The 27876-nt window shown below is 36.6% G+C and overlaps 1 pseudogene; it reads left to right on the top strand.

Moving 5' to 3' along the window:
- The window catches only part of LOC147528130 (uncharacterized), a 252799-nt pseudogene that overhangs the window by 123358 nt on the left and 101565 nt on the right, over positions 1 to 27876 (top strand).

The following is a 27876-nucleotide window of genomic DNA, read 5'->3' as shown; positions in this document are numbered from 1 at the left end:
TTATGTTGCGTAAGAAAGAAAAAAAGGGGAGCAGGAGTCCCCAAATACCTGCTGCTCACCTCATCACTACTACAAACTGCACTGGGAGCCTTTTAAGGCTCTTGCCTAATCTCTGTGGTGCTGTATTCTTTCTCATTCCTCTTCACAACAGTGAAGAAAAATTAGATTTTTCCATCACAGGATCATAACCACCTGCAAAGGCTTAAGAGCCTGCACCAGTGCTGTCTAATACATGCTCTTCTATCTGTCGCTAGATGAGGTGAGAAAACCACTGGTCGGTGAAATACCTATCTTGGTTTTTTTATAAAACTTATAACTTTCATTCTGTGATAAGGCAAGATAACTTAACAATGTGTCTGGCTTTAGATATATGATTAATCCAATTTTAATCAACATGATTTAAGACCGATATGTGCTGAAGTACCTTCTTGAATATTGGTATGGAGAGTGATACACAGATTTTGAGATAGATATTTAATTGATCTGTTTGTGGTTTGGTGGTGGGGTTGGTTTTTTCTTTCTTTACTGCCTGAAACAAAAAGGATACTCAGAGATAACAAAAAGCCAAAATCTGATTACTACAAGTAAAAGTTTAGGGATATATTAAACACATTCAAGTCTTTCACAAGTTTGAAGAAATTTTCCTACCATTTGAAGTAGCTCAGTTAATTTTTTTGTAATGATTATTTCATAGAAAAATATTAGGATTTATGATGGGCTAAAAATAGTTGCACAGTGGTCAAGGAAATCTTGAATACTTCTCTAAATTCTGGGACAGCGCTACTGGATCAGGTAACACTGAGTACTCTTTAATTAAACAGAAACTTATTCACCGCTGATGAGTCAGTAATGGAAACATGGGAAACCTGTTGACATACAGAACACACGAAACAAAGCAAAGACTCTGAGCAGGGCCTCAGTGTAGAAGATTTGATGTGACTTCCAGCTGTTTAACAAGAAACATCGCGAATCACAACGCGAACTGATTTCAACAAAAGCCCTGCTGTATGCATTTCTCACAGATTTCTGTTAGCAATCAATAGCTCCAAGATATTACGATTATTCCAGATCTGGAGTTTGGAGGTTTCTACGTCTATGTTTTGTTTCATCCTGTGAAAGAGAGTGGATAAATCAACTGAACATCTATACAGTTCTATATTTTTCTTAAATGAATCAGGATTCAGTCTTGCCAAGATTAGGTTTTCTGTGTGCTTATGCCTATTTTCAAGGCCTGGATAAAAGGACACTTATTCAGTCTACCATCAACACGCTGCCGTGGTTTAAGGGGAAGGGAAGAGAACCCGCAGTATATATGAGGAATGTACGAAAATCTGAATCACATAGATGTTCTTTTATTTACAACTATCATTTATTTTCTATTTAAAGACAAATTAAATAGGAGATGAAAGAAAACATAATACAGCTCTGGTTGAGGCAGAAAATGGTAATTAAATCAGTGAACATCTGCATGACAGGATATTTTTTAAAGAGGAGCTATCTCTTGATAGTTAAATGTTTTGATTTGTAAAGAAGTGTGAGGAATCTAGGACCTCAGCACTGACTCTGTGTAAGTGCTGGATGCCAAGTTGTCTTTTGTGTCTTTCTGAAAATTATCCATGTGTCCTCCTTGTGTCTGGTATTTTTGTTGATATCTCAGTTCAAGGAGCTCAAACTCACAAGTTTGAAGTTGCAAGATGTAAAAGTTGTTGATATTCACCATTGTAGCAAAGAACTTCCAGAGTGTACTGACCTTGGGAAAATATTTTGCTGTGTAACTAACTGCTGTGTGGCATATGCAGTTTTTGTTTCTGCACAAAATCTGTTACAATGAATGCTGTTTGCAACTGTGTGTGATTAATGACTTCTGTCTGCACTGTACGTACACTAGCATAACCAAGCATACACCGTGAGAATCCCATAATTCCCTGAAGATGTATTGTCACACTGAGACGCTTTTTCAGTTGTTATGCAGCTTTTTGTGTTCTGTTTTGGTATGAACAGGCAAATATTTATTCCTTTTATCGTGATTTCCTCCATACCCCTCATTGTTCTAACTCATCTTACAAGCAAACGTGTACACACGTAGCCACAGTAAAACTGAAGTCGAGCAATAAAACAGTAAGAGGAATACATACTGATAACATAATGTACTAAATCTAAAATGCGCCAAATTCACTTCTTGTATTATTATTTTAAAATTTAGGATTTGTGTGTGTGTAGGGGAGGATAGTTTTGCAAAAGGCAACTATTATCAAGGTGCTGAAATTAATTGGCTGCTTTAATTGAGGTAGATTACTAGCTAATGCTTTCTTGAATACAGTAATTCTCCTATTAAATTATCTTTGAATAATTACCTGAAATTTCTCAGCTGCAGGGACTGATGGCTATTTAATTGCACAGTGATGTTGCCATATAATTACTTAACAAGGTGTCCTTTAATAGTTTAATTCCCCTTTTCCAAGGAAAAAACCCTACAAGTACGACTTATTTTTTAAGCACTATGATTTTATTTTTTTACAGATAACTTTGTATCTGAAACAGTAAAAGAAAGCTATTTGTTGACTTGCTTTTTAAAAAGTAAGTCTTTTGATTGTTCAAACGTATATTTGGACTCAGAAATGTTTTGGAAATATAAAAAAATTTAGACATTCCTTTAGTTTCCTTATATTTATTTTGTGATTTTGGTATAAGCTCAGGTGTGATATGCAAAAACTTAATTATGTATGGAGGAGTTTAGTTGCCCGCAGGCCTAAACCACGACATTGAGTTTTGCGGATAGGGAGTTGTCCAGCTAATGGTATCTCATGTGCTGAAACAAGACAGACAGACCAGGATTTTTAAACCTGTGTTTATTCCTCCTGGTCACAGAGAGTGAGGAGATTGTCTTCTTGCTGCTGGTTCCTAGCAGCTGGAAAAAGTGACCAGAGAAAACAGCTATTTGATCAAAGATGTTGAAACAAAAGGTTGGACTGTTCGGGGTCACAAGAAAAATGGCCTGGGATCATGCTACATGACATAAATTTCCTTGGTAGTTCAAGGACAGGCTGGTTTTTGCTGACAAGAAATACCCTACATTGAACAACATTAAACTTGACAGCTATAAAGAAGCTCATTGTTAAGTTAAAATTTGAGGCTGGAACTGTGAAGCTGGATAGAGCATTCTGAAAAATTAGAGAGAGGTATGGTGGGGTCACCTTACCTCCAGTTCAGTTCCATAGACATTTTAATCTATATGTATATAGATCTGTGGGACCTATGCATTACTCTCAAATATTAAATTCTGAACTTTGAACAGAACCAGTGGTCTATCTAAAATGTTAGGGCTTTTAAATTTCCTTTTAGAAACAAAATTATAGGCATATAGGGGTTACTGATCAGTAAGAGTTCCACACTGCTTCCATGCTGATCCATGGGAGGTGTGACCTATGAACATCTCCACCTGGGACCCTGGCACTGTTCTTTAGAGGCTTGGGAATTTGATTTTGGGCATGCCAATTTCCATCCTAAATAGACTTCAACGTATATGGCAGCCTTTGACAAATGGATCAATGAGACTTGTGCACAACACGTACAAAACAAAAATGTATGTCAGTAACACACATTTTTGAACCTCTTTGAAGAAAAGTTCCAAAACCCCTCTGTGTATATGCTGCTTCAAGACCAGCAGAGAATGATCAATCCAGTATTATAGAAATATTCTCTGTCCACAGGGATATTTTTTTAGATGAATCTCTAAAGGATAAATCTAACAGAAGAATGGCTGTACTGGATCAGAGCAAAGACACGAGTAGCCCAAGCTGTCAGGAATGAAAACGTCAGTACTACATGTTGTTATTTCACAAACATACTTTCCTTAATGCCTACCATCTAGTGTTATCTCAGCTTTATTAGAATTGAATAACAAAGGGTTTTTTTTAATGTCTATTGATCTTGCAAGCCTGATAAGAGATATTCATTGCCTGATTTTTTGGAGGTGTTCAACTTCATGAGATGGCCAACAGTCATCAAATCAGACACTAAAGATTTTATTTTTTTATTAGAATAAACTTATGTAGAGGTGTTGACTGGATGGGATTTTTGTCAGTTTGCATAAATAAGACTGAAAATTGTATAACGCTCTTGAAATATTTTCCCTGATGCTTCAGTCAGGCAGTGGCAAGCTCAAGAACAGAAAAAAAATGTTTTAGCCCTCATTTCTTGTCTGACTACAAATCCATCCCTTTTTTCTTCTAATTTCTTAGTAGTTTATTTCAGCAAGACATTTTTTTCCCTTGGGCATGAGGAGGCTTTTTTCTTTACCTCATTTCATCTTAAAAAAAAAGAACTGCAGTCTGCAGAGTGCCCCTAGTAACTTCTACAGGAGAAGAGAGGCCCGGGCCACATCTAGGACTGAAAGACTCTCTGGAGGAGTTGAATATGAGCACAGCTCTTCACTGCTGCTCTCTCACAAATGTCGCTGGTCCTCTTTCACCTCCGAAGCTCAGACTCTTCCTGTAGTAGAGCCGCACTGTACTACTGTGCTCACGTTTTCATTAGATGTTTGTCGTAATCTGGGAACATAAATATTATTTGTTTGTACTTTACTGTGTCCAGAGATCTGAAATTATGGCTGGAGCCCAGCTGTGCTAGATGCTGTACAGTAGGGCATTTTGTCCTATCTAGACATAGGGATATAAGTAAAAGCCCCTGGGGCAAAATACCCCCATCCTAAAGCATCTCAGCCTGCTGGAGATAGGTGGTGTGGTCTATAAACAGAAAGATTAAGGGACATATGAGTCACCTCACCAGAACGTTTCCAAGTCTCCCAGAAGTATGTGAGCCTCTTCTCTGCTTCTCTTGCTTTCTTATTCTTTTATTTTTCTCCTGTTTTCTTTCTTCTTTGCTTTGACCTCTGCTTGTTCTTCATCTCTTTCTCCCCCCATACAAATCCTCTCTTTTAATTCCCTACTCTTTCTACTTTACTCCTCCCCTCACTCATTCTCTTCAGCATTGCAGCAATGGTAGTCAAAAGAAGAAAGACACAGAATTATCTGTTACTAAATGGGTGGTACTGATGGAAAATTAGGGAGGAGGAAAAGCAGAATTAATTATCCATAATGTAAGGGTTAAGAAATAAGATTTTCCCAACACTAATATCTGAAGAAATCCTAAATTTGTGAGAAATGTGAACATTCCTTCTTCCTTCATCAGAAGACTCTGTAGCTATAGTGTTAGAAAAGGAAAGAGAGGGTCACACCTTATGTTTTTATCCCTGCTTTCTGTAAGCAACCTGCAAAGAGATTTTTTTTCTCAAGGTTGCTGAGAATCTGCTGCTCCAATTTCTCTGCTTCTTAGGAAAGATGAGGTGTAATTGCAATCTGTTGCTTTGAGATCCTTCTATGAAAGACATGAAACAAGTACAAGTTGTTATTGCTAGGAGGCGGTATATATAACCTGTCACTGCTTAGAAGACTATCTGTTAATTTGGGGTTTTTTTTATTTTTTTAAAAGGTACGCGGCTGATATGGAGCATATGCCAAGTCAACTGGATGAGTCAACACAGGCAACACAAAGTGAGTTTGTTTGTTTGTTTTTAAACAAAAATATTCGTGCTCAAAATATAGGTCAATTTATAGCAATATTACCTGCAATTACAAACCCAGAAAAGTGCTCCTAACATTTTCTTAGATTGTTATTGGAAATGTGGCTCCATATCCACCTAGTGGAGGAACAGACAGTTAAGCTAGTCTCTGTGTGTGATTGTTTACCCTTAAAAAAAAAAGTCTCTACGTGTCATTTTTTCAGCACTGTCCTTGAGTAAAAGCTGATAACATATATTAACACTGGAGAATATCTGTCTACAGACTTTTCATACAAAAACTTCAGAGAGATTATGACCAAAAGCATTTCCTCTTGTAAATAAGTCTTGCAAATATGTCTGCATTGGCCTGAAGTCTCATTAACCACTCATCAGCACAAATAAGGTTTTTGAAAAATCAGTTCTTTTCTGCTTTGAAGTGGAAACACATCAAACACTGTCTTAGTGTGTTTGAGAAGACACTATTTTGGTGGGCATTTCAGCTTTGTATTTATAAATTAGGCAGAATGATGATAATGTCTAAATAACCTACTATAAAATAAAAAAGGCAAAAATCCTATTCTAGATTCGTTTTACTTGACACACAAGGTAATATGCAGATGTTTAGACCTTCAGTCACCCCACGCAATGCTTGGGGCTGCAGAGTGATTTTCTGAAATTTGAGAGGGGAATTAAGAGACAACAATAAAGTTGGTGGCAATGGCAGTATATTTAATTCCTTTTCATTATTTCATATAGAAAATTAACCAGACAAAAAGATCATGGTCTTCCTTCTGATGTTTTTCTGCTACAGCTGTGAGATTTGATCAAGTACGCACTGAAATAAATAGCAATGTTTGAGTTGCGGTTGGTAGATTTTGTGTTAGGACCATGGATAAGGAGTCGTCACAAGGCTACTCTTATGTCATAGCTGTGGGATATCAGGGAGAGAAGGAGCCAAACTGCTCTCAGCCGTTGCCAGAAATGGGAATTGCAAACAGGGATCATAAAACCAGCTCTTTCCACAAAGACGTGGGATGAGCACGGTTTGGTGAATCTGTGAATCTAGGCCTCAGGTTCCTCAGCTTTCTGTTGGGAGTAAATGCTGTACCGGTAGCAGTTAAATGAAGTTAAAGTGCTGCTATTTGCTCTTTCTGAGTCTCTTTCACTTTTTAAAACTAAGACTCGTTGAACGTTGCCTGTCTCTATAAGCTCTATTGTTTTTAATTTCATTTTAACGCCAAACTTTCAGTGAAATGCTGGAGGGGACAGGGGAAGTGGCTCTCCAGTAGGTAACTGTGTGATTTTGGTTTAGAATTCCATCCTCAACTAATAGATTGAAGGAAAAAAAAACACTTGTGTAATTTTTGTGTGTTTTTTACAATTTCTTTGTTTTCCCATACCTCAATTGATGCTATGGTTTGGAATAACGCAGAAAAAAATAAGTTATTTTTCTCTTAATGGTTGCAACAAAAGTTGTATATCAGCTTTGATACTTAATTCTTTTTCAGAACGAAATATAGCCATACGGTTTAAAAAAAAAGAAAAGTTTTCTTAAGGTGGAAAATCCAAATATGTTGGAAAAAATATGAAATTAAAACAGTAGATTTTTTTTTCAGTAGTAGATAACTTTTTCTGTTGAATGAATTGAAGTATGAAGGTGACTGTGAGTGGTGAAAGTTTCATTTCTCTTTGCAATCTTGTGATATGCCTTCAGAGGATGGAGTGAGGCAAGTCCTGTTGGAGGAATGGGGGCAGCACTTTTCCTTGTGAGCTACAGGGCCTGCTCAAGCAGTAGGAGATATCAAAGTTTGCAGAAGGTGACAGCAAAGATGACAATTGTATAACTGGAATCTTACAGGTGTAAGGTGGCAGGGAGGAGCGCACAGCATTCAGTGATGTCTTCAAGACAACAGAAGGAGGAATTTCCTGGAAACTGGGCAAAGTTAATTGTAAATCAGAGTCCCCGAATCTGCTGGAACTGGGCATGGAGGCAAGGACCTGCCTGTAAAGACACAGTGGGCAGGGTTAGAGCTGTATATGAGTCATCTTTATTTCAGTTCTGTCTAGCTTTACTGATATTAAAAGAACAATAGTATTAATAAGGAAAAACTCACACTGATGTCTAATTACTCAAGAACTGCCCAGATAAAGCTGCTGCAATAAAAAACACATAGCTTTGTGTTGGTGGAAAGTGATGCTAAGTTTGTATACGTAAAGTGTGCATTTCCATACTTCATATATTTGATCTTCTTTAACCTTATCACTTAACTTCTTCAGAAAAAGTGTTAAATATTAATGACGTTATTCCTTGCATATTTTAGTCTAGAATAGAAATAAAATTCTCAGATCTAAACTTTGTAGCAAATATCTCAACCTTTTCCTGTGTCAGTACGTGGGAGTTCATACGTGAATCATATGACAGGTCACAGCTGGGTGTTTGACTATCTGACAAGAGTGTCACGTATCATGTAACGGATGTGCGCAGTGCCACATACTGGGTCTGCTGGGTCTCCTTCCCATACACAGCTGTGGTGTGTAGGTACACCCAGGGAGCTGCACTCGCAGGTGGCTTCTTGGAGAAAAGGTCTCCACTGGGAAGTTGATGTCCCTCTGCCGCTGCGCAGCACCAGAGGGACATTTTCGCCTGCTCAGGCATCCCATGTACCAGACCGATGGTTAGTACTGTCAACTCTAGCACCTGGGAAGCTGAAGCAGGAGAGGATCCTTAACTCGCTCCATCGCAAAATGTAGACATCTCGCTGTAATGCAGTGTGTTAAGTGGAGACAAATCAGTGAGTTCGGAATCCATGAAACTTAGAAGTGTCAAAAGGATATGTTCATTGTAGTTCCTTGTCTAGATTAACATGAAAATATAAAAACATTTTGAGACTTGAAATCACTGAGTGAAGGAGTTTTTCAGTTCAAGTTGGCAAAAAAAAATTGTTTTATCGTAAAACATTAAAAAGTCATTATTCATAAAACTTAAAATGCTTTATCCTGAGGCAAAGTAACTGTATCCTCCTCAGCCTTATTTCTTGTCATGCTGTAGAAAAAGAGTAGATCTTGATTATCCGAGTTGTATACCTGGTTCCTGTTAAATGTGAATGATCAAGACCTGTGAGATAGTGGCATCCTTCAATGTATCGAGTATAATATTACAGAAATTATATTTTTGCAATGGATACATTAGTCAAGCAGCTTGAGGAGGTTTTTTAAGGAGCTTTTATTGATACTTTGTTTATAAGGCTGCAGTTCTGCATACTTTATGCCTCTGGCTAGCTAGAACTGAGGCAGACACTCTTTTGGTATGGAGAAATTGGGTTTTTCCTCCTAATCTTAGTGGAGGGCTAGTACGTTTCCCTGGTACTTCTTGGCTTGAGGGGAAGACAAATTTTGGTCATCAGGAAGGTTCAAAATTAAACATTTTCTAATATCAGCCATGCAGACAAGCTGCTCAGACGCTGTGACGGTTACATCTGATGTCAAATTTGAAGGTACACACGTATTACTTTTTGCTAAATCCAAACAGTTAGCAAGATGCTATGATTATGCTCTACCTTTACATCTAGACTACATCTACTAGGAAATATGTCAGAATAAAACTATAGTTAGAGTTGAAAATTAAATAAGTTAAATCAAACATACTAGGTTGAACTCAGGTCCTTTGGGTAACACAGGCTGAACTAGGTCTTGGGGAAAAAAAAAAAAGATACTAATTCCTAAATTCCACATCAAGATGTACACAACTCTCCTTCCTTTTCACAGCCTCTTGTGATTCTACTTTATATGCTCTTCTTTTCTTTTTCTGAATCCTGGAGCTTTCTTCTGTCTCAGATTCTGGATACTGGGTATTCACTTCCTGGTAGTAAGGGAATACCTACCTTGTTTCTAACTTCTTGGCAAACTTTCAAGTTCTACTTATCTATATGATAAGACATTAGATATTCATGCTCAAAGCAGCCATAAAATATTCTGTCTTTGATTCAGATTTGCCTCATCTCTATTTAAAGGATAAAGATTGGAACACAAACTAGGCATGTAAAGTCGACATATTCATGTGTAACTATGACATCTCAAATATCAAGCCTGCAATCATTACAAAAAAGTACAATGTAATTCTACTCGGCCTCAAAACGTTACCCCCCAAATTCCATATGGTTTTAGAATTACAGTACCATCTAGGGACACTTAGATGTCCACCTTAGATCATGCTTCCAAGCCCTGGCTTTAATAATAATAAAGGAAGCTTTTTTTTTTTCTTTTCTTTTGTAGGTATGAGATAGAGTTAGGACAGACTTAACAATGTTTCTGGCATTGAATCTAGCTAGTAATATGATTCAAGAGAAAACTTTTGTAGACCTTTCAATGCAAAGTTCCAGTTATCTTTATTTTAATGCATTCCTTTTGAAACCTTGAAGATCCTAATAATTTGGCCTGAAAATAATTTGGTTTCATGATATTGTGAGCACATTTAAAATAGTGATGGTTAACAAAGAGAGGGCAGGCAATGTTTTGTGCCGCCCTTGCCCTTGGTTAGGGGCTGCAGTAGAGCTGCAGCCAGGAGAGGGCACAACGAGCAGCTTTTCCCGTTAACCCTTTGAAAAGTTGATGGCATAATCAGAGAAAATTTATGCGGAGATTCATACAGCACCTTTGTATTGCACTTCTAAAGTATGAGTGAAATAGTGGCGAGGAGAAAGAGCCACAGTGTTGCATAATAGAAGAAATATGTTTTAATTTTGATTTCCCCCACATCTTTTCGCCTTTTATGCATCTTCAGTCTTCAAATGGTACTTAAGACATAAAATGTCAGAATAGTTTTCCTTCTATTATAATAAAATTAGTTTTGCTAAATTTTTATAAAAAACTTGTTTCTTCAGTATTGTGTATCTGGAATAACGTGAGAGGTTGTCATGAATGTGGTTTATAGGCATGTCATTCATGTGTGAGAAGTATAATCGGATCTATAGGTCCTGAGGACATATAAGCCCAAAGCAATTGTCAGATATGACAATTTTTACTTTGGGTAAGACTTTTAGCACATTGGGCAATTAAGTATTTGTGTGCACCAAGTATGCGCTCAATGGCTTGTATAATTTGCATGAATAGCTAGTTACACACATAAGTACATAATTAATTAGCTGCCTGTGCTATTAACTGCTGTGGACGTACAGCTATATCAGTTTGCCTTTTTAAGAGTGTTGGTGAGAAATTTATAGTGCTTGTCGAATACATGAGTAGAGAAAGAATAAACAATAGAGATGACACTTTCTGTGTATGATTATGATCCATACAAAGTTGTCTTAATAAGCCAGTACCTGCTATTTTAAAAATACTACTTCATTGCAAAATGTCTAAGAATCATTTTCAATCAACTTATCTTCATGCCGACCTGTAAATCCAGACGGTGCTGTCATATGCAACTTTAGCTCAGGTGTTCAAATCTCAGTAACAGTTTTTATGTACAGCACTCCGTCACGCATTCCAACGTGGTCACACGGTTCTTAGTTTTTAAATATGAAACATTTGTGAAGGAGAATGGAGCCCGAGAGCTGAAGTCAATGCAAGTTCCTTCCTTGCCCTCCCTGGGCTTTGAATCAGGCTCATCAAACCCAGGGAGGGGCAGGTCGCTTTCCACAACAGTTACAGAGGCGATTCCCTATGAATGAATAAACCATTTATCATTGTATTTTGTAAAGTGCACAGTTGCCATAAATGGTATGAGGGTTTTCTCTCTCTGAATTGGGTTCTTTGTATTGAAATGTGTAGTTCGCACAAATATTCATCCTGCTCTGCTGTGGAAGCTGAAAGGGCCTGGAGGAAGCTACGAATGTGCAAGTCACACTGACATTTTGCTCCTCAGTCCTCTGCCCTGATAATGTAACTTCACTATTTCTCGGCGAAGGCATTAAGTGGAGAACATACCCCGCTAACACACGAAGACTTTTACGGTTCATGAGTGATAAAACTCAGGGCTGAAAATGGTGATGTTATATTAATTGATTTCCCTGTTCCTTTTTTGCATTTGTGAATCTCAGGAGCAGGAGCCTCATGCAGTTATGAAGCAGGAGAGAACACTGCTTGTTTCTTAAAAACCAACAGTGAGTGCTACAGTACTGAGAAAGGAACTATAATTGCTCTAAGCTCTCCTCTTCTGGGGTGTACAGTACTCTGATCTTCATAATCTTGGGTATTAAGAAACTGAGTAGCAGTGGTCTTGTCTAAAGTAAAGTGAAAAACATCAATTGCATCTCTCCTCCCTGACTCTTACCCCAGCCGTATTGCCTTGAAGAGCAATTTTCCTCCAGAACCACTGATGTATTAGTGTCCTTAAAAATTAAGATGTTGTTTCATTAGTCCTTCAGGTTCTGAAAGCAAACACTATCAATACTCTTTATTTGAATAACTTATACGAACATAAAAAAAGAAAGGATGCACTGACAGTGAGGTTTGTATATTTGAAATAAAAGATGAACTTTTCACATGCGACATTTGTGATGGAATTCTTCTTTGATCAGAATTAAACTTCAGAATTAAGGTAGCTGTAATAATCAACATCCCCACGAAAACGTGCATGCTCCTCATACGTAATACTTGCATTTTTCTAGCCAAGATCTCTCTACACATTTTATTGCAATGTCTTTCCATTGATATTTTCCTTCAAAGTCACATTACAAATAACTAATAGAAAAAATACTGGCACACATGCTTTAGAGTCACAGAAACAAACAAACAAAGCCCCCAAGTAATTTTCAGCCCATGTCAGCAATTCAGTTATTAGGATCACATAAACCCATGTCTTATATATTCCACCCAGAATTGTTTTAAGGTCCTTGTATGCATAGAATTTTGAAATATATTATTTGAATATAAAAGTAGATTATGTATTTCCCCTGTGGCTGGCCAAATGTCTTTCCAACAAAGGGTAAAATAAGAAGGCTATTTTTTTGTGTAAAAGAGTGATCTTTTTAGTCATGCTTGATTGCTTTTTCAGGACTGTCTCCATTTATAATGAGATATTCTTGGACTCATTTGAACCAGAAAGTTTAGAAAAATTGTTACGTTTTTATATAAAATACCTTGAATTATTTAAACTGTCACAAACTCAGTATTTTTAAAATCTATGTGATAGATATTGGATTTTTTGCTTCACAGACTAAACATGGCGTAAAATGGAAATATATTTAGCATATTTACGAGAAATATTTGTTTTAATCTTCCATACTTGTCAGCACTTCACACTAATTTAGTCTTATCTGCTGCTAAGGAGTTACACAATAAGGGATGCACTTGTTATTCAAATCCCTATTAATGTTCCATATCATAGTTTGGCAAGAAAGCTGTTACTATATTGGACTATGATACAGGAAAGTTTTAATTATCTGTACTTTTCAGAGAACTTGGCCTAGGACGTCTGTGCTAGTGTGCCAAGAACAATCATGTGAATTTACTTTTATCAGCAGTTTAAAATGGCATTATAAAATGGGTTCTGTGATACTGTTTTTAAAAGATCTGATGTGCAATGAAATGTGCAGAGCTTGAGGAAAAAATATATTTTTATTATAATCACAGTGCTCAGATAAAATGACAAGTATGCAATGATTTAGAAATATTTATTTGTAGTTAAAGATATATTTCCCTTTACCTAAGTTTGTGTTTTACAGTTGGAAAATACACAATCATGCTCCCAGGCTTAGCTTGAGTCTAGTTCTTGCATTGCTCTATATTTAACGTTTTCAATGTATTTTGTAAAACATTTCGTTGCAATGTTAATAGAGCTTACTTAATCATTCCTGTACTTTACAGGCAAAAAATTCTCTATCAGTTGTAGATCAAGCAGCAAAACACTACAGCAATTCTTCTTCAAAGGAACAAATTGACAATCAAAATTTTATTTTACAGTATATTCTTCAGGCAGTACGCGAAGCAGCTCTTTCGCTTCTGAACCCACAGCAAAAGCCTGTGTTTCATCTCTCCTGTAACTGTCCATTTTTTTATAAGATTTATTTTTGCCTGTGGTGCTGAAATGAAAAAGTCATCCAGCTAAAACGTAGTTACTTCATTTCCAAGTAAAAACAATAGTGTTTTCATGTCCATACTTATTATTCTGAGAATGTACTAATTTGTTACATCCAAGATGACGGTTAGTTTGGTCCATGAAAGGGGCACTGTGCCAACTACTGCAGTTAAGTAAAAGGACTTCTTTCATGGAAAGTAGTGGGACAGAAAGTAGCCTGCAGTGCATGTGGGTACGGGCAGGCAGGTTGCCAACAGAGTCATCCTGGTATCAGGCTTTTCTGTGTGTTGGGTTCTGAATGAAGCTAAAACTATGATTTCACTAAATGTCGGCATGGGCAGCCAAATTTTCAAACCACTAGTGCTCTAAGGAGCAACTGATAAATGTTTTATCCCTGCGGGCTGCAGTTGATGTTGCACAAGGATTTTGCATGTGCTCAATGCATTATCGTTCGTGGCATTAAGCTTAGATAATTGTCTACTTATATTGAGCCTGTAATAGCAAAATACAAGTGAAGAGGCATGTTTTACAAAGTAAAACTATGAAATAGGTTTAGCTATATTACTATGGATTTTTTTTTGTTCTATCCTACTAAATTTGAATGAGAATGAAGTATGATTCTATACCTTAATTCTGCTCAAACCAGGGTGGTCTCATAATTTTGTTTTACATGCATGACATTGCTTAAGGTCATTAGTTGTAAATCTTAGTATAAAAAGACTGAAAATATATTCAGTACTTTGTAGTTACCGAATACATATTTAAAAGCCTCTATGAAAAGTCGGGACCTACATGGCAGATTTTCAGTTACTGAATGGTCAATTTAATGATGTAGATTAGCTGTATCTAAACAGTAAATGGAGATAGGCCATTGCAAGGCTTTGATGAATCTCTCTGATGCGTAGCCCAGTTGATCAATTTTCTAATTTTAGAGATTAATATTCTGCTTTTCAATCCTAATATACTCTCTCGTTACATTCTATTTGAAATTTAACTTAGATCAGGTATAACTTTATTTACATATTTTGTTGTTTTGCTGTAGCTAGTCTAACAAACACAAATCAAATTTGAATTTGGCCATTCTCTTTTCAGTGACTAATGTAATAGTCTCATTTTTTCCATTCATTTCTTTTTAGTGTTACCTAACTTCTAATTAATTATTTAAATCACTATTGTATATTAAAAAAGACTCTTCAATATTGCTTTAAATGTTTTAAAGAAAAGTGGATTGTGTAGACAGATTTTGTTCAGCAGTTAAATTCAACCATTAAAAGTTTAGCAGCTAAAACTTTAATAGAGAAAAATTACTTCTTTATCACACAGATAATTACTGCAATAGCTGTGTATATCACTGCAGTAGCTGAGCATAGTATGACCAACTTTATTATGTATAGAAATTCTGTTTATGCAGTATCTACTGAGAATATGTAGGGAGCTTTGTGTACAAATATTCAGAAATACTTAAATAATTTATTTAGGAAAAATCCTGTTTTATTTTTATTGTTCATATTCCTGGAGCTGAAGTAGTTTCTGCAAATGTGTGAATTACATTTTATTTTTACTTTTTTTTACATTTTCAACATGAAGGGTGCCAGTGTCAACCCATTTGATAAAATACTCTCTCAGACACATGCAAAACCAAATAGATTATCGAGAATACTATTAATTTTGTCTTTACAAAAGCAGGATCTTTAACACAGAGAATAATTAAATATTTGTAATAAAGCAGTTAACTCGAGCAGTTTATTGCTGTGATTTGCAAAACTGCATTGAGCTACTTTCTTTTCATTTCATTGATGGTGGAACAAACATTTCTTTAATAAGGATACAGTGCATTCTAATTTTGTTGCAAAAGCTTAGATAAGGATCAGGCCCCCTCTGAATCACTGCTTTGACCTATGACATTGAAAGTGCTGAAGCGCTGTGGCAAAAGAAGAGTTAGTCATTCATTATTATGCACAGGACTTTCCAGTTCTAAAGGGGCTCTGTGCTTTCTCTCAGATAGACTTTGTTTGTTGGAAATGAGAACTGTATTTTGGCAGTAAAGGACAAGAACTGAAGCAACTCTGCAGGCAGACTCATTATGACATAATCCTTCATTAATCCTTGTTCTCTATTAATAGATCATGACAGAAGTTTTGCTTTGGTTGACCATCTTCACCAGCAAGCTATGAGAAAGCATTAATAGACAAAAGTCCAAACTCAGTTTTAGGGCTATCATTTTATTTACAGTTTTAAGAAACTATGTATTATTACCTTGGAGAAGTTAGTATGCTGAGTGATCTGTTTTCTTCGAGTGCAACCTAGCTATGTATCTTAGAAATGTGATTTATCTATTGGAAAATTGATTACTTCTATCATTCACCTGGCAGATAAATACACTGTAAAATTAGGTGTTGACTGCAGACTTGCTGCAGGAGAAAAATACAGGGATGCAAGACTCCACCAGTAGTGGGGGTGGCAGTGAAAAAGCAAAAGGACTGAAGGAAGAAAGTGTAAGTGGCATGTGAAATGAAGGTGGCCAAGTATGACCAAGAGAAGGAAAATCTGATGGCTTTTTGTTTCAGAGAAAGATCAGGTGAAAAAAGTGGAATATAACTGTGGAGTGTTTTGGAATATATTGTTGTAACAGTTACAAAAAACGTTGTATTATTTATTATAAGAAAAAATTTAGAAGTCAAGAATAATGAGGTTCATATTTGCCTAATGTACCAATGTATGGTCCTTGGCCATTCTCAAGCTATCATAGACAGGCATATGCTGGTGAGAAACAGTAAGTGATGGGGAAAAAATAAGTAAATTAAATATTTTTCGTGTACTGTTGAACATTAACTAAGTTGCACCTGGTTCTTGTTAGAGCTGGATTTACTTGCATTAGATCTTGACCGTACCATAGTGTATAGAATTTCAAGATCAGTTTGCTTATCTGCTGGGATATTCTTGTAAGGCTGTTGATGACAGAGTAGGTTGGTGGATTTTGTTATACAAATAAGTCTTTGCAACATAGATTAATATTTTCAAATATAATTTGAATATAAGCCAAAATGTAATTTCTGAAATGACAGTCTGTATTCTACAAAAGCTGTACTGCAGCGTTTGTTCATTTCAACTGCAGGGCATTTAAACTGATGATCTGTTAGATTTTAGTCATTAAAGGGAGTAATCCAGACTACCTCCATTGCCTTCTGTGAAACTACGCTGATTTACTTCCATTGTGAATTAGATCACTAATTTTATTACATCTTCTTATGCTTTTCTATCTTTGTTATGATATATTCTCTGTAATATCAGTTCGATTGGGGAAAAATGGTGTAGAAAATCCCAGTGGTTTAGCAGTTGAGTGGAAAAGATTTGTTTTTTTAACACAAAAACTGTACTGGATCTTTGAGGCACTTCCAGGATCCAATGCCTAGAGTGACAGGTGAGAAAAACAGGTGCGTCTGAAAATAATTATTAAGACAAAATTTTATTTGCTTTTAGCACAACAATATTTTATGCTTGAAACTCTCCATATATTACTCTTTTGTGTAGTTTCTTAGCATCCTGGCCTTTCTGTTTAGAAAGATATGAAATAGGAATAGATTGTTAAATTTTTCCCTAGGAATTTTCACAATTCAAATAGAGGAGATAACACAATGTGGCTTACAATTTATAATTTTTAATGCCATTTAATGTAACACTTTACAAAAGCTCTACACTTCCTACATACTGTGAGAACCTGTTGTCAAGCTCTTCTTCCCTTTGCACCTAACATTTATTAATTCAACTTTTCTGCTGAGAATTAACTTTGAGTCTGATTTAGACCTAACCTGACCTTGCAGGTACAAAGGTAGGGAAGAACTGGGGAAAAAAAATTCAAAATTTCTAAACTATTGATGTTGTACTCTTGTTTTGCACTTCTTTGGGAGAACGCACAATGACACTGACTTCTGAGTATAGTTTTACTCCTCTTGCTACTCTACACATACCGCACATATAAAATGTTGGTAGCTGTGGTTACATAAATGCCTTTGAGTGTCCAGGTCCTGACTGAAGCTCACTGCTTCAGCACATCTGTTTTTAATAGTTGCTTTCTGAAGAAGACATTTCTGATAGTAGGCGGCCCTTTAATCTAGCAGACAAAAGGCATAACAGGATCCAACGGATGGACACTAGCACTGGCCAAATTCAATCTGGAAATGAGATACTAATTTTTAATGTTGAAAGTAATTAGCCATCAGAGCAACTTATCTAGCAACAGAATGGAATGTCTATGATACTAAACTTTAAAACTGAAACATCATGTTTTTAAATAGGTGCCGTAACTTGAATGCAAGTAACAGGTTGGAAGAAATATGAGGTGGTGAACTTCCCCACTAGTCTGTTATATGTGACTTTAAAATCAATGATTGTATTTTCTGATGTTCGATCATCATTCATCATTTACTGATATACTACTGTATATGATTCAGGTTAAACTATCTCTGATTACTGAAGGTTCTGTGGTAAGCCAAAGGAAAAAGTATGATTCATCATGTTTTCAAGTATTCAGAACCGATGGCACCATGCTGGCTTGTGGCACTGGCATACTTATCCTGCAAGAACCTGAGTTGCTGCTGGTGTCTATAAATAGTAACACTATATTGTCTTTTGCATTCGATGCCCTTAATTTGGCACTGAAATCATGTCTTTGGAAAAAGCTATTCTCATTTGTCCTGGTCTCCTTAGCAATGTCAGAAAATAAGTGGGGTTCAGCACACCCAATCAGCCATTTTCCTAATACATCACATCTTAGTATTCATCTTTTTATTGGACACCATGGCAGGCTCTAGGATGTTAGATATGCATCTATTTATCGAGGATTAAATATTTTTTTCTTAAGGTTAGACAGAAGTTATTCAGAAAATGAGGTGGTGGGTATGATGGATTGCAAACAGAATTATATCATGCCTTTGTGAGAAAAACAGTATTCTGGATTATATTCAGCAAGTTGTGAAACAGTTGTTCTGTGCTGCTTGTAACTGACAAGACCAAGGATAAAAAAATAATAGACTTACATTACAGCCAAGAAGATTCTTGATTAGAAAGAAAGAGGATCTTTCTAGCACTTAGGATGGAAAGTGGCTGAAATAGTTTACCTGGAGATTTATGAAGTCACCATAGTTACAAGTCTGTTAACAGGTTAGGCAAATATCCGTCAGGAGTGGCACAATCATAGGTGATCCTTCTTTGTCAAGGGAGTTGAAGTTGGACAACTGGAGGGTGAAGAAAGTGTGAAGACCAGACTAGTACTTAAGGTTTCTACCAGTCATCCTCTCCCTAAATAAAACAGTGGTTTCTTCAGGTAACTCCTTAATGTCCAGAGGATTCCAGGATCTTCTGTGGGCTGTGTCTGTATAAGAAGTTAAAGCAGCAGCATAAGCCAGAGACAACCTTCTCTATTCTACTTCCAGAAGAAAGTGACTTTTATCATAGAGGCCATAGTTATGGGCACGGTTGTAGGACTGGCAGTTGGCCAGATAATGTTGGCCATCACCTCTAATGAGATGATGAGAGGCACCAAAAACACTGACATCTGCCTGATCCTGTTCTTTCTAGTAGTAACTATCAAAAATAAGCAAGTCTGGCAGAGTAAGAGAGAAGGGAGCAAAAAAACCTCTATAGCACATACTCTCCAGAAAGCTTGCAGTTTGGGATGACCAGTTATCAGGTCTACGAGAAGGTCGTCACGTTCACAGACAAGGTGTCATCTAAAGTTATAGGGGACTTCACTTTTAAAGTCTCAGATGATATCCAAGACCAGTTTGCATGGCACTTCTAGATGCAACTGATGTGGCTCCCACTTTGATATTAGCAGCAGTGGTCACACAGTTCTCATTTCACCTGCAACCATTCATATTTTCCCAGGGAATGGAAAATGGACCTCTGGAGGACCTCCTATTTAAATTGGTGGAGTTGCTTGACTTTAAAAAGAACGATGTGTTTCATACAATAAAGAGAATATGAGGCAACCTATCTATTCCTTAGGGGCTTACGTTGTAGCATCTATATATCTATATATTAACCAAAACTCCAAAGAATCAGCCACAACCATCATGACTTTTTCAAGTTGTCTCAGAAAAGATAGCTGGTCTATAGCAGAAGACAAACTGTACTGAACTCACCCCACCTTTATGGATAAGGAGTAATTTTGGTTTGGTTTTGGGTTTTGACGGAGTGGGTGGGTGGTTTTGTTTGTTTTGATTTTTTTTTTTTTAGTTTGGCATATTTGTAGCTTCACGACTGAAGGAAAACTCAGACATGACAGATGTATTCTGTCCTTTTTATGCCGTTGTAGAAAGTATGAGTACTGATAGAGATTGTTTGTTCTATTAATATTGTCAGGCATAGCAACCTCTGCTTGGAACACCAGAAACATGACAGGGTGTGTATATAAACTCCAAACTCAAACTAGTTACTGTAAATAGGTTCTCTCTGACCTCACAGGACACAAGATTTCTAAGCTACTTCTGGTTGTGTTTCTGTGCATTCCTCTTTCGTCAGCTGTAGATGGCAGATCCCTGTGGTATGTAGCAAAGCAATTTTCTGTGCAACGCCAGTCAAGACACAGCACCCTCGTGTACTGGGCTCCTTAAAAAATGCATTGGTAGATGTGCCAGGCGATGCATCACTTTCCAATGTCTTTACGCAGTTACTTTTTGGCTTGGCTCTTCTGCTTGTGGCAATGTATGGAATTATAGCTGTACAAATATAGTAGAGAACCAAAGCGTACGTATAATTTCTAAGCTAACTGCCTATATATACGTGACTGGGCAGCTGATCAGCAAGCTAGTAAATAGTCTGATGGCAGAAAGTAGAGGGGTTTGTATGTAGGAAGAGTTATTTGGCACTAAAAGGAGTGATTCTGAATCATTTTAGGCTCTGGGGTGGCATGAGTGATCCAACATATGGAATATGATGAATCTAGGTATTCAAAGGAAAACGAATAGGAAACAAAGGAAAACTGCCATTTTCCGTGACAGTAGAATGAGTTTGTTATGATGCCAAGTAAAAAACAGATATGTGCAGATTTGTTCTAAAGATCTGCCAATAGCACTGAAACTTCTGGTGTCCCTGGGATGAATTTCAGATTCTGAAAGGAAATAAACAGCCAGAAAAACAGAATAGAACAAAAGTGATTGAAAACATGTGATCCCAGGTCTTGTGCACAGATTTAATTAAGATCTCTACCTTCTAGTGCCTTTGCCAAGCAGTTTTTCTAAACCTCAGGCAAAATAGGTTGGCTAGTCCACATTTGGAGGCACAGGCGTTCATTTTCATGGTACAGAGGGAATCCCTTTGTTCAGAACTATGTTACTTCAAACAAGTATTTCATTAGGGTGAATATTTATGTAAATTTTTGATATGCTCTGTGTACTGGAAAAACTCTTGCCGAAAATATGCAGCGCATCAATAATGAGTTCTTGTTGTTTTTTTTCCCACTGCCTTGTACTGTTCTTAGAGATGTAAAGCAACACATCTTACGTTTCCTCCCCTTTTTGCACACAGAATAGAAATTACAGCTACAGCTTAGCTTGTTTTGCCTGTGGATCAATGCCAGAAAGCAGTTTTGAAGGTGTTTTAAAATGAAGACATCTGGCAGCTGGCGTACTTACAATTCATTTGCCAAAGACAAGTTGCATGCCATTGGAATTTTCAATTGAAGGTCACGCACCAGGTAAAAATCAGTCAGGTGGAGCTCGTGTGTGGTGAACCCACACACTTGAAGAATTGTTGGCTCAGAGATGTGTGGGTGGGCTAAACTGTGAAGTATGTTTGTCTAATTTTTCCTCTTTAAAATGTGAAACTCAAAGCTAAAAAGAGGTCAGTAAAGCTGACAAGAAATCACAAGGCTATGATATTTCAGTGGAACCACCATCAATTAGTTTGAGCAGAGAGTGCCAAAAAGAAAGAAAAAAAATAGAATAACAGAATCTGACATAATGTTGGACAAACACTCTGCTGTCAACTGACTGGTCACACAGTTTTTACTCTCATTTTTCCAGTAAGAAATAGCCTAGAGGATTATTTGTACACAGCTTTCTACTGACAGTGAATTAGTAACAGTGTGTCATTGTGCATTCAGTTATTCAGTGACAGCTCTGAGACTAAGCTGTTTATATTAATTGATGTTTAATGGTATTAATGTAGTATGTTTTACCATTATAAATTTTCTCTCCATGAGTATGGTTGCTTACTAAGATACTAATATTTCTAAATCAAAGGATCTGCACCCAGAATGGCTTTACATATGTTTACATGGAAAACGCATGTCCCCTCTCTGTGATAATGGGGAAATGTTCTGTTTTACTACTGCGAAAATAAAAGCACAAGGCCTGAATTCTTCTCTCACATAAGCGTGCCTAACATAAAAGCTCCTTTTGCTTTAATAGATATACTTATGATTTGCATTCATGTAAAAAAGAGGCAAATCAGACCTAGGACACATGCATGCTGCAACCTTTAAAAGTGTAAAGGTAGCAGATTTTTCTGTGTTTTGCTAGACGAAAGTTTTAATGTGGCATTTTAGAATGTTTTTACATTCAGAACTTTGCTAGAGTTGTACATAAGCCTATAAATGAGCTAATTCCTTGTGAAAACAGTTTGGACAATACTGGGTTTGCTGAAGTATAAGAACAATGTACTGTTTCTGAGAAGGGAAGCTGAGAAATATTGAGTGGCATTATTCGTTTGGTAAGGTCAATACTATTCCTTGTCAAGCAGTGGAGAGTATCAGTGGTTTCTTCTGCTTTGAGTACATAACAAGTTGCTTTTGGCGTATTTTACCCAAAGCTCTTTGACAGAGGGACCAGAGATCCCAACTATTCTCTACAGGTCTTTCTTCTGAGGCCTAGCCCTAAACTCTTAGGCTGAGTGAAAAGATAACTTTATTGTTCAGACTATGACCTGTGTGCACATCTCGGACAAAGAGTGGGAAAAATAAGGGATGCCTGATAATGGTACGCAGTGCAGGAACATAGACTTTTCTGCTTTTAAGGGAGTTATGTGCAGCTGTTCTATTGCACTGCGGTATGGACTCATGGCTAAAACACTTAACGATTCATTGGAGCCAGAAGCCCCCAAATCTCACTAGAATGTTATTTATGGCAACAAAAAATTTAGAGGTAAACGCATCTCTTTACGCAATTTTTTGTCAATAGAGAGTAAAATTATATGAAAAAATCCAATAAACAATTGTTTAAACCCTCTTAAACCTGGTTTCTTACTAGGTAAAACTCAAATGGTACCCCTTATCTTTCTTCCATTGAGTTGTAAGCTGTCTCTCTGGTGCTCAGATTTTAGACAGCTGGACTTTGTAACGGTCCCTACGAGTTCTGTCTTTGTGCAGCTTGCAGGTCATCAGTAGCATAATGTGGCTGAAGCCTTTAGCATTACTGTAAAAGAAATCATTGATAATTGCTATTATGAATTACTTTGAACCAAAGACTTTGACTGGCATCAGAATTAGGTTCAAAAAAAGGTGAAACTATTTCACATTGTCTTGAGAGGCGCAATGTAAATCGTGTAAATGTAACATAATGTAAAATACTGGATAATTTTTTTGTTTCGTGTAAGAGGGAATGCAGAGTCTAAAGATGAAATATGAAACTACTTTGAGATGAGGATCTAGAGAAAATGCTGATGATTTGTCACAACTGTTCATCATTGTGCTAAACCTGTTTTGTTTTCTTGCTCGAGTTCCTGACAGATAATGGCAATCTGACATTCTTACTGTTTTCATTTTACTGCAAAAAAGATCTACAGATAAGGGGCTGAAACCAAGTAGTGTTATTACACTGCAAGGCTCTTAGTCTCTTAAGATTGATTTCTTGAGTAACATAAGCCATTTCGACTGCAGTCATGTGAATATTTTGAAGTTACTCTTGCTTAATGTGAAATTCCATTACTGCTAGAAAGGAGCCCATGGTTGCCCTGCATAACTATCTCTAGGCATGTGAAATAGTGTATTATTGTAAATCTTGTGTGGGACATCTTCAAAGTAATGCACCGAAGGAAGTGTTCTGATTTAATTCCAAACAAAAGATTTTGTTCACCTTAGGTTGTTAGGTGACCATGAGAAAGAAAACTATCTTTTTCTTCATCATTATGTACAGTATGATGCTTGCCAGCCTTATGCTTGAATGTGGCAAGACATGCATGCCTTTTTGACTCAGATTCACTACTACACCACTTTGTATTTTATCTTGGAACCCTGAGCCTGTTGCAAAAGGATACAATTGAGATCTCAGATTACAAATTGTACACCACCGCTCCAAGGGGCTTCAACTGTAGCTTCTTGAGCCTAGAATTTTTGTTTGACAACAGTCTTGGTACTCTATGTGATCTTGTCCCAAGTCTGTTATAGTAGCATCTTTTCTCATTGTTTTTCATTGAGCTGAGATTTCCTGAGCCACTCTGCTACTAGATCTTGCTTTTGCTGACAAATTGTCTTGATTCTGAGCATCATTTTACCTTGAGTGCCAGCAGATCCAAAGTTAAACCTCCCAGAGCATCTTCAAAAGCTCTATGTAGTGGAGATTCTACTTCAAGTGGTGTATCCATAAGGAGTTTTTTCACTGATGATTTCTGAAGCTTTAGGGATGAGGATACTGCCCTCATGTCTGGGTTCTATTATGCTGAAAAGTTAGCTGCAAACTCAGTGGGTTTTTTGAAGCCCTTCCTTGGCATAATGATATATTTGGTTTTGTTATTGTTTCTGTTAATGTTAATGTCCTCTGCTGCTGAGGAAATGGCATGTGCTTTATAAATGGAATTAAAAATATGTTAAAGGATACAAATTCTAGTCTTTTAAGAATAGAGGTGGGTATCTGGGAAGTAAGAAGTAATGCTATATTAGATTGCAATAACATCTTCTGGACAAAATAGATCCAAACACGTACTGAAAACAGTGAAAAATAACTACAACCATACAACTACTGTGGGAATGTATATAAACATATGCATATACATATATATATAAAACTGAACTGCTTTTTACATGTGATATAGAACAGAATAGAAGGATCGGTGTAAATAAATTTTAGAAAAACATAAAGGATTATCACTGGAAAAGAGACTAAGGCTACAGGTAAAAACTGCAGAACTTTTGGAGACTTTTCCTATTTTCTTTTTTAATTTATTTGCTTTGTCTAAATGCCTTTTTTGTTGGGGTTTTTTCTTCCTTCTTTGAGAAAAAATCCATTCAGCTTGGGTAAAAATATGCTACTTGGATAAAATGAAAAGTTGGAGTTACAGCATTGATGGGTGACACAAGATTTTATGCAGGGCACTTCTAGTCACAGAATTTGCGCTTCTGAATTTAATAATCTGGGCAATTTCATATAAATTAAAAATTTCTTGATAAACAGAAAGATTACTAGTAGACATTATCCTGGGGAAATAGGGAGTTAGAGACTAAAGATTATTTGAACAAGATTGAATTTGCTTAAAGACCCTGAAGAAGAGCTTCAGTGTTATTTGAAGATGAGGTAAAATTCAACAGTGTTGTGAAAGAAAATTAAAACTGTAGGTAGAATGAAGCAGTAAGAAGCAGTATGTAGGTATGCTATAGATCTAAGTAAAACTCAAGAAGAATGAAATTTTGCGAAAAAATGGTAATTTAAATATAGTGAGAAAGATGAATCATTAATGAATATTCATTGGGAGAGAGAACCTTGCAAATTAAACCAGAAAAAATTATGCATGGAGAGCAAAGAAACATAAGGGTTGGCAATAATTATTAGTGTAGTGCAGTAGTTCTATACAGTGGTCATCAGAAGAAAGCCTCTTGACAGAGTATGTATATGGCCATACCATATAAAGCTCTCAAAAATATAAAGCAAGAAGTGACCCATCTATTTCTTTCAAATATTCTTTAACCTATTTTTATTTTTAAACTAACATAAATTTTTTATTATTCTGTCTTATTTGTATTTCTCTATGAACTACATTACTTGAAGTGATGTCCTCTTATTCTAGTCTTCATCATAGATATCCGATTGCGTTAGCTTCTCTGCTTCTCATGAGGTGTAGAGAGAAAGCTCTCTACCCAGTAATTAATCTGGTACTGACATAAGGGCTTTAGTAGGAGCAGCCTTATTTCCATCATTCTTATGTGTATAAAAAATGCTACCTTTGTAACTCTTTGTCATTTAGTGTATGAATTTCAAACACTCAATTTCTTCCCGTTTAAATTCCTCATATTTCGAGTCTTTCTCAGTCACATTCAAAAAGAAACTAGTATGTGTATTATATGCACAATGGATTGCTTAAGACAGAATTCATGTTCACTGACAGTAGGGATCAAGTAAAGGTATTTATTTTTTTAATTATAAATTGTTTTACATTGGCAACATGCTAATTGTAAGCTAGGTGGTGAAATTGGTGGAATAAAGTCTGGACTTGGGTGAAGGAAATTAAACTATATTGATATTTAATAGTTCACATGCTTTGCCATTAACACGTCCTTTCTTTTTGGCAACAAAATGTGACGAGGAGAAAGCACATCTCTGATACAACTGTTCTCTTTCAAAGATGCAGGAGGAGTGTTCTTTCCTATGTCCAAATGGCCACTACATGGCATGGAGTAAATTACAGCCATAAGATCTGGGCTGCCTACTTGCCCGAAAACAGGTACAGGCTTACAGCCTACATCAGATACAGGGAACTGTAGAGGAATTTAGGCCTTCAGCTCTGGAAGTGCCCAATCAAGAGCTAAGAAACCTCTGAAAACCAAAGTAACCTAGTTTATGGAACTTAGTTACATGTTTCTTTTCTTTTTTGGAAAATGCACAATGAGTATTTCCTAAATTATATCATTTCATGAATAAGAATAATTTTCTTTAATGTCCTCTAATTTCTTACAGACCTATGAAATATCAATTCAACTCCTTCAGTGGCTTATCTGTTTGTAACGAGACTTCACTGAGCCTGATAACATCAGAGTATTTGTATCTTAACACCTCTGGAAATGATAATTTGTTTTCTTACGAGTCTCTCCAATAGGTCACTTAGTACAAGACCAGGGAGTAAGCATTTTCAGCTGCCAGGTCAGCAGAAGCTGAGGCAGTCCAGCGTTATTAGCTATGCCCTCCTGGACTGAGCCTGTTGGCACCTTCAGCTTGGTAGCGATTCTGAGCGGCTTGGCAATTTGGAACCAGATTCCACTTTCACATACAACACCTTAAGCATATATAAAAGAGCCTCAAGTACATACCTGAGGGCGTAAGCTCGCTCCGTGTGATTAATGCACGTAGCTTATTCACGGAACCTATTTGAAAATTTTCATAATCAGTATCAGAAAGTTCAGATAAGTGTATGCTCTGCAGTATCTTTACTGCAGAAATTTTCTGTTGCAAGCTGCCGTGCTCAAGTATGCATTTCTTTTATGAATGAAGGCCTTTTGTGCAGCAAGATTAAAATCCTCTGCCTCTCTGCTATGAAGGGAAAAAAAATCTCTTCGAGAGTGCAGTTCATGTAAACCATTTCTTTAAAAACACAGCCCTTAAATAGCTGCAAGTACATTTCTGTATATGACACATAAATGTCCACTAATTGCATGAAGGGAGAACTGAGATTCCAATAGCAAATTCTGTAAAAAGTAGATACACAAAGAAAAGTGGAAGCATCTGTTTAATATATACGACATTAGAATTTAATTTTACCTCTGTGATGCTTTTGTGTAGCTGCAGTGTTACAGAGGAGCACATAAGCATAGTAGTGCAGTGTCAGCAGGTGCATGCCACCAAATTACTGCTTTTAATTTGCATATTCATCTGCTAAGAAGCATGTCATTATCATATCAAAGGGATACTAAGCAACATCTAGCTTCGAGAGATGTGGCATAGTTTCAATACGAGCAATTAATGCAAGATGAGGACTCTCTTTTTGTCATGTCTCCTAGGGCTAGCTGTAATCGGGCTTATTATTGGATACCAGTAAGACTGAGGTACCAGTTGGCAGAGAATGAGAGAAGTACAGAAAAACAGAGCTGTATGAGGCGTCTTAACTATACACTTGATAACAAACCAATTCTCTGGTCACTTTTTAGAAACAAAAGCTGCCACTATCTGCTGAATAAGTCTGATCAAAGATAAACATTATATGTAGCACATCTTGAAAGTGAGACTAAAGAGAAAAAGTTAAACCAAAATAGGCTGTATTTTCCATGAAATGAATACATAAAGCTGGCTAATGAAATGTAGAATCAGTGCTCTCAGAATTCTATGCTCTTAGAGAAACGAATTTATAAGTAAAAATCTTTTATTTCAAAGATCCTTGT

The sequence above is a fragment of the Tauraco erythrolophus genome, chromosome 11 (assembly GCF_009769465.1).
Source record: "Tauraco erythrolophus isolate bTauEry1 chromosome 11, bTauEry1.pri, whole genome shotgun sequence".
Taxonomy (NCBI): domain Eukaryota; kingdom Metazoa; phylum Chordata; class Aves; order Musophagiformes; family Musophagidae; genus Tauraco; species Tauraco erythrolophus.
This window is presented reverse-complemented; position numbering and strand designations above follow the sequence as displayed.